An 8,362-nucleotide genomic window follows, 5' to 3' on the forward strand; every position below is an offset into this window, starting at 1 on the left:
CCTGAACAGGGTTTCCACAGGTACAATTATTTGTGAAGCTTTGACATTATGCACAATAATAATAAATAATAATGGTTTGGTCTGATCTGATCTGATCTGGTCTGGTCTGGTTTGGTTTGGTTTGGTTTGGTTTGATTTGATTCTTTAGAAATCAGCTGACTTGAGTTCAATCAGTGAAGGACTTTCAAAACTTTTCTTCTTTTGGAATTTAGCAGGGAACTTCATGTCAGGTTTCAAACGTCAGGAATCCATGAAAGTGGTGCACAGCAGACAAATCACACCCATGTTGAAGTAAGCGGTGTAGGTGAAGTATCCTAGGCTACACTAGGCTATGTACAGTACATAAACAACTATGGGCTCAATATGCCACTGAGCTTAGACACTGAGCTTCGTTAACAAGTAGGCTATAAGTCATGCTGATTCAATGGTGCAAACAGTGTTGAAAACCATTGCTCAGTTGCCGGGGCAGCCGACAGGGCTCCCATCCTGAGCACTGAGCCTGACAAAGACCCAGACACATCCTACAAATAAAATCTGATGAATGCAGAGCATCCACCACAACACTCCACACCTGTTCCACCCAACAGTGCAGTTGACGCAACTCCATTAGAATGCACACAGATGGCTCTAGCCACTCTGTCTGGGTAGCACACACACAGCTGCTGGGTGCGCCTCTGGCTTGAGAGACTATAAAGGAGGTTGCTTGAGCGGAGACGGGAGAGAATCCTCGCTGTCTCCCTGCAGTAGCGCCGCCTCCTCCACTTCCAGGTCTATAGGGAGCAAGCAGGTGGCGGGGAATCGTGATTGGGGCAGAAGGGAACTTAGGTGAGTCACGACCACATAGGCTACTGTACGTCCCGCTGTCATCTCACAAGAGCTAGATCCCAGGAAACATGCATAGACAGTGACCTGCAGTCCGGGGGTCAGGGTGCACAAATCTAGTCACAATCGTTGAATCTAATGATGGCATCCTTAGCAGAGTTGTTATCTCAGAGCGCTAAAGAAAAGTGGATACTGAATGGGGGGCCGCTCATTGTATAGCCTCATTCTGATTGGCTGAGCATGTGTTGTGCATGTATTTCAGTGTGCTGAGGGAACTAGAGAGGAACTTCAACCAATAGAGGCCTGTTATGGTGAAGGGTGAAGCCTGTGTCAAATTGAAACTGCAAGTGCTCTAGTAATTAAAGGGAACCGATGAATAGTACAAGGAAGTGGTTAAAAGTAATTGGGTTAGACCCCCCCAACAAATAGCTACATTCCTTAGAAAATTGTTGGGAACACTGCGGGTCAGCTAGGTTTGACCTAGTCTTGTTTTCTGGGTGGAAAAAGATATCTCCACGCTGGCCTGGGAATGCCTCGGGATCCCAGGTCAGATCTGGCTAATGTGGCCAGGGAGAGGAAAGATTGAGGTTCCCTGCTGGAACTGCTACCTCCACGACCTGACCCCGGATAAGCGGTTGAAGAAGAAGATGGTGATGGTGATAATGATGATGATATTGATGATGCTTTATGTGTGGCTGATTTTGAAGTTGATGGTACACATGTGTTTTTAAAATAATGTATAATAATAATTCTCCCCCCTCGAGAGAAAAAGTAAACTGCATTTTATGGCTTTGTCTTTCTTTGCACCACTGGGAATTTGTGGTTCATTGGGTCACGCACCATTTGAGTGCAAAACTGCACGTAACCTAATGTTTTTCCTGAGTTCAATAAATAAATCTTACAAAGGAATTTAGTGCTACTGTTTTTATTACAACACACTTATCCTGTCTGAGCTGCTGAAGATGTTGTTGGTCTTAATGGGACAATACAATATAGGTCTGAATATTAGGACATAGTGAATAGTTTTCTACTAACACTGGTCTACAAACTGATTATACGTTATTGCAAATATTTGAGGATGCAAAATCTATATAGTAGACACAAGAAAATGTGCTTGTAACCAGACTCCTATCAAGTAAAAAACATGATGCAGTACAGCACCAGCACCTCAGAATGTGGCAGAATAAATTGTCCTCGATGTGCATTATGAAATTACCAACATTTTGCCAGGGAAAAAATGAAACCTGATGATGAAGAACTATGTTTCTATGTTCATCATTATATGTGAGAATGAATATCATGGAAGGAAGTCCCATGTACCAATGTAGCTATGTGATTTAGTGTTAAGTGCACATTTGATCAAACACTGCCCTCTAGTGGTAATTTGTGGAACAGCCTATCCAAAATGTCATATCTTCACTTTACTTGCATATTTATTAATATATCCATGTATATTGATGCCTTTATTCATTTATTCTAACACATCTGGTCCCCCATATAAGACATTCATTCTACTGATGAACTGACAATTTACTGTTGTACTTTTACCCCGCTAGCAGAGCCAGATTAACACCCCCAGGGGCCCCTGGGCACTGAAGCTCCCAGGGGCCCCCCTACCCATCGTCCGGATGTTTGGATGTTTTTTCGCCATATTTAGAGGAATATCTCATTTTAAATTAACATTAGTATTATGGGAGGTACGGTGGTGCAGTGGTAAGCACTATCGCCTCACAGCTCGAAGGTCGTGGGTTCGATTCCCACCTGGGCCGATGTGAACACTGAAGGAATGCGTGCCCGTACGCATGTCCTCGAGTGCCCACCACCCGGGTGGGGGTCGGCAAAATGGCCTTTCTGTGTGGAGTTTGCATGTTCTCCCCGTGCCTCCCGGGGGTCTCCTTCATATAGGAACCCCCTTCACAAAAACATGCAACATCCTGGTTGCTTATATGGTTCCTCCTCTGATCGTTAAGGGCGCCTGTTCAGAGGGAGGGGAACTGGTTGGAATAGCGTGAACCTCCCACGTGCTATGTCCTACCGGTGAAGCAGGTAGCACCAGCAGGATAAAAATATTAGTCTGGGGCTGTGCCCCCCCTGGACAAAGAAATTGTGTACATTTTAAAGTAAAATGCATGAATCTGATGCACTCTGAGAGCAAAAGGAAAAGGCTAATCTACACATTAATATCCTCTTCACTGTGCTGTGGCTTTACAATGATGAAAAAATAATTGACATTACATTTCGAATACAAAACAGCAGAGGGTGCCGCAGCACCACAAGCACCCCCACTTCCCGCGCCCCTGGTCACCACTTGCCCACAGGCATCCAATGAGACTAAATCATCAGACTTAATCTTCTTGGAAACACATTTTATTTTGTCCTGATTGGGCTTAGATTTGTGTCATAGTTTTGTGGAGCCCAACATGAGCCCGACCAAAAAAAAAAAAAAAAAAATTTTGGAGGGCCCCTTCACCCTCCGAGGGCCCCGGGGCACCTTCCCCGGTTGCCCTATGGTTAATCCGGCTTTGCCCGCTAGCCGGGCGCTTCTCGCTCATACTGAGCACATTAGCGCCCGGCAAACGTCACGCATTTCCCATCAAACACTGTGCCATTTTCACGTCTAGGTCTAAATGCCAGCTCCTACTTGAGTCTTCACCTGAAGTGAAGACGCTATCCGATGCAAAACATCCTCTTCTTTTAATGACATATAGTTGTTGCATCCAAATTGCATAAAATCCACTCTTCTGTCTTTCAAAAACCGAAAAGCATTTATCTGGAGCACCTCGAGCAACCCGGAAGTCGTTGTTCCGGGTTGCTTCAGATCAGAGAAGAAGAAGAAGCGGTGCTCCAGATAAATGCTGTTTACGGATGTTCATTTTACCAACTGGAATCTAATGCACCTTTTACTCTTCATCATGATTACTCACACTGCTGTATATAATATCATATTATGTACATCAGATCTTCTCACTTCTTACTCAGTGGTAGCCTACTTTTGATAAGGATTGTAGGGGAAGGCACATATTTTATTAAACCTACCTAACTTCAATCATGAGAGACTCATAATATAATTTTAACAAACTTTATTGAATCAGAATAGACAGTTTGAGTATGGCGTATGACTCCATGATGTGACGCTCCTCTTGCTTATGAGAGAGGGGCGTCAGTGCCGTATGAGATAGGACATCCCCCCTAAGGGGATTTGTTTCCAACAGGAGTCATGACATTGGTGGTGATCTGGGGAGGTGGTGGGATGAAGCTTTTTGCTCTGGAGATGCTGGATGAATGCGTGATGCTGACACAAGGTGAGTGATGACTGCACAAGTGTGATTTAAGCTGTGGTGATGGGGGCTTTATATAGTACCAGGAGAAGGGCATTTATGATGTCATAACTGATGTCATTTATGATGTCATAACTGATGTCATTTGGGAGAAGGGCATTTATGATGTCATAACTGATGTCATTTATGATGTCATTTATGATGTCATAACTGATGTCATTTGGGACGTCATGGAGAAGGTGACGTCGGAGATGGAGACGTCATTTAGTGACGTCATTTGGGCTGAGGGTTATGACAGCATGGGGTGCTCTATTAATGCCTTATTTGGTCTTCCATGATTGAACTACAGTCTGCGACTACACTTCAATCATGAGAGACTCATAATATAATTTTAACAAACTTTATTGAATCAGAATAGACAGTTTGAGTATGGCGTATGACTCCATGATGTGACGCTCCTCTTGCTTATGAGAGAGGGGCGTCAGTGCCGTATGAGATAGGACATCCCCCAAAGGAATTTAAAGTTATTTCAGGAACTGGGAGAGTGAAAACGGGGGTCATGGAGCTCGCCTGGGGTATGCTTTAGTCAGGTCGTGGGCTGACGGGGGGAGAATTTAGGCATGTCGGGAGATGAGGGGCTGACCGGGGTTTTTAAAGGCAAAGCGGGGTTGCAAGGGCGTGGATGTGGATAGCCCGGGCATGGGCGCATTGATGAGGAAAAGGAGAGTTTGATCACCACCAACGAAGTGCTTGTTGCCTCTTTAGTCATGGAAGGAGGGATCTTTGGGCTGATAATATGGTGTCTTGCTCTGGTCGAATGAAAGATGCATAGGCGGATGAGGACCAGCGCCCCAGTTGTTGAAGGGAGGCGGAGGACGCCCCCTGCATGGCTGCTGATGTGGCTGCTCCGATCCTGAAGGAGTGACTGGAATAGTTCTCTGCAGGGATGTTGCATTTCTGGAGTGTGGTCTTGAAGTGAAGGATGAACCAGGATCCTGTCATGTGATGATGGGGAGAGATGAGGAAAAGGGGGCCAAGGGCTGATTGAGGTTTATGCAAATGCCGGAATGATGGGTTATGCAGATTGTCGGGACATTGGCTGACTTGTCAGGACGTGGGCTGACTGAAGTTTAAGCAGGATGCAGGGATAATGGGTTGAGCAAGTTGTCAGGATGTGGACTGACTTCTCGGGACGTGGGCTGACAGGTTTAAGCAGAATGCAGAGATAATGGGTTGAGCAAATTGTCAGGACGGGGGCTGACTTGTCGGGACATGGGCTGACTGATGTTTAAGCAGAATGCAGGGATGATGGGTTGTGCAAATTGTCAGGACGTGGGCTGACTGAGGTTAAGCAATGGCAAGGACACTTATGGGGTTATATGCAAATTGCCCGGGCATGGGCACCAAACGGGGATTGGGAGAGAAGACCGCCACCAACGAAATGCATTAATACTTCCTACCAATCATGGAAGGAGGCATCTTTGGGCTGATGATATAGCAGCTTGCTCTGGATGGATGTAGGACGCATGGCTGATGAGGACAGCAGCCCAGTTGTTGAAGGGAGGACCGGCATGGGCACCAAACGGGGATTGGGAGAGAAGACCGCCACCAACGAAATGCATTAATACTTCCTACCAATCATGGAAGGAGGCATCTTTGGGCTGATGATATAGCAGCTTGCTCTGGATGGATGTAGGACGCATGGCTGATGAGGACAGCAGCCCAGTTGTTGAAGGGAGGACCCCCCCGGGAGGGGACCACCCCCCCCAAAAGAAAAAGGTCAGCGATGACCTGCATTTTTTAGGGTCAGTAATGACCAAGGTCGCAACAACCTGCATGAGCATGGCCAGCAATGGCTTAAAGATGCAATATTTAACCTTTAGCATTATATTATTATGGCATGAAAATGTCTAAAAATGAGTAGACATAATGTTATATTCTTTAGTTGTGCACTTACTTTATCCCAAATTGTATGAGGCAAAGATAGGCTTGATATTTTTCTCATAGTTTTCCTATCTATCCGTTCTATTCCTAATAGATGCACGTTCTGATTTGTGCATTTTGACATTTGGAATATTAAAGGTGGGCTGACCATTGTTAATAAGTACGTTTTCCCCTTGGATTTGACTTTAAGTTGCGTGTCTACAGTATGTCTATTATGGGCCTTTTTCATTTGTTTTGACAGTCGTGTACTGTCACTTCGGGAGAGTTGCACCCGCACCCTCGGCTGAGCTGTTGTACGGTGGACTTAGTTCAGTTGAGGCAGAGACTGGCTGTGGAGACACGCGGTTTTCGTGCCATGACCTTTTTGATTAGTTTTGACGTCCAGCGGGAGGGGGAGCAGTGAATGTGCTGCATCTGTAGAAAGTTTTAAGTCGTCGGCAGACGAGACGATTTCGTCGTAGAAAAATGAGATTCCGTTCCAATTTTCTAAGAGGTGTGCCCAGGGGGTATACTTTTGCTGAAGCCACTGTGCTGTGCCCGGCTATATGCTTTGCTGGAGCCACTGTGCTGTGACCAGGGAGGAGCTCTGCTGAAGCCACTGTGCTGTGACCGGGGATATGCTTTGCTGAAGCCACTGTGCTGTGACCAGGGAGGAGCTCTGCTGAAACCACTGTGCTGTGACCAGGGATATGCTTTGCTGAAGCCACTGTGCTGTGACCGGGGAGGAGCTCTGCTGAAGCCACTGAGCTGTGCCCAGGGATATGCTCTGCTGAGCCACTGCTGTGACCGGGATACAGTGTTGCCAGATGGCAAATGTTGAATTATCGTACCAGAGGGTCAAAATTATCGTTTTTGGAGTGAAATTATCGTACGCCCCCTCCCCAGCGCGCGTGCCTTCGGCGCGCCTATGTCGGGGGGCTGCGCTGATCACAGGCTACTTTTTGGACTTGGCATGATTTTTCAACACTGTGGTCTCAGCCTGCGTTGCAACAACAACAAAACACCCTGCACGTATTAGCTGCAAATATGTTTGTTTGAAGAGATGATTGTATAAACAGATAGAGTGATAGACGTAGGATTCGTCTAAGTGTCACGAAATGATGAGATTCTCGTACGTTTGGGGGATTTGGGGATTATTGATCGTACATCGTACGAGGTCAAAATTATCGTACAGGTACGATAATTATCGTACGTCTGGCAACGCTGCCGGGATATGCTCTGCTGTAGCCACTGTGCTGTGACCAGGGATGTGCTCTGCTGAATCTACTGCGCCGTGACCGGGGAATGAGCTCTGCTGACCTGACGAGTTATGCATAACGGAAAGCCGGGTGATGCTGCACTGCACATTAAAGCCGTGGTGGACTGGGAGGAGCACCTTTTGTTTATGATCGAGACTGAAGCTTCGTATGCATTTGCAATACCAGAGTAAATCTCGTAGAGGAAGATCGATTCCCTACTGGGAGAAAGTAGGGAACTCATGGTGCCTCTTTTCTGCAACCATTCACCTCTAGAACTTAATTCAAGCATATGCTGAAGCCAGAACCACCCGCGAGCATTTTTCGGTTGAAAAGACGTTTAAATTTGAAAGTGAAAGTTTTTTCACCCACTATTTGCAGACGTTTATTGAACTTTCAGATTTAGACCATATTTCCCCAGGATCTTAAATTAAAATATCAGCGCGCACACGGGATTCGAACCCCGCTTTCCCACATTCAAGCCAGTCCGCTCTAGCGCTGAGCTATACATTTTCTTATATTTTGAAGGACAGCAACAGCAGAACTGATGATTATCGCCATTTTGCCTGAAGCATGCGACGGGAGACGATAGTGTCGCATCTTGCATTTGCAATGCGCATCTTTGGCAACGCTAGACCAGCCACGCGCATGCGCAGTATAGCATGGAAGGCCGGTGGCTAGCCAGGTAGCTAGCGCGCTACTCAGCATGGCCGGAAAAGTTTACAAGGGTTATACTTTATCTAAATGACTGGGATTGGATCGATGGATTGGATGCGTAAGAGAGGAACCATGCTATGAAAAAGAAAAGGTTGACTGGAAACTGGGACTAGAGGCATGTTGTTAAAACCCGAATGGACACGGGAGAGGGAAGCGGCCGTATGCCGTATGCCGTATGCTAAGGGATTGGCACCCGGCCTGAAATGAGTGCAGCAGCAATGCCGCAACGTTGACTGAAACCAGGCAATGAGTGCGGCCGCCGGAAGAGATGCCGGCTGAAAAGGGGGGATACGACCTGAAACCTGGGGCAGGGCTGTTTGGGCTGCTGCCGTGGGGAGCGTGGGGCTCGCGAGTGAAGACATCGTT

The sequence above is a fragment of the Poromitra crassiceps genome, assembly GCF_964638095.1.
Source record: "Poromitra crassiceps genome assembly, chromosome: 6".
NCBI lineage: Eukaryota > Metazoa > Chordata > Actinopteri > Beryciformes > Melamphaidae > Poromitra > Poromitra crassiceps.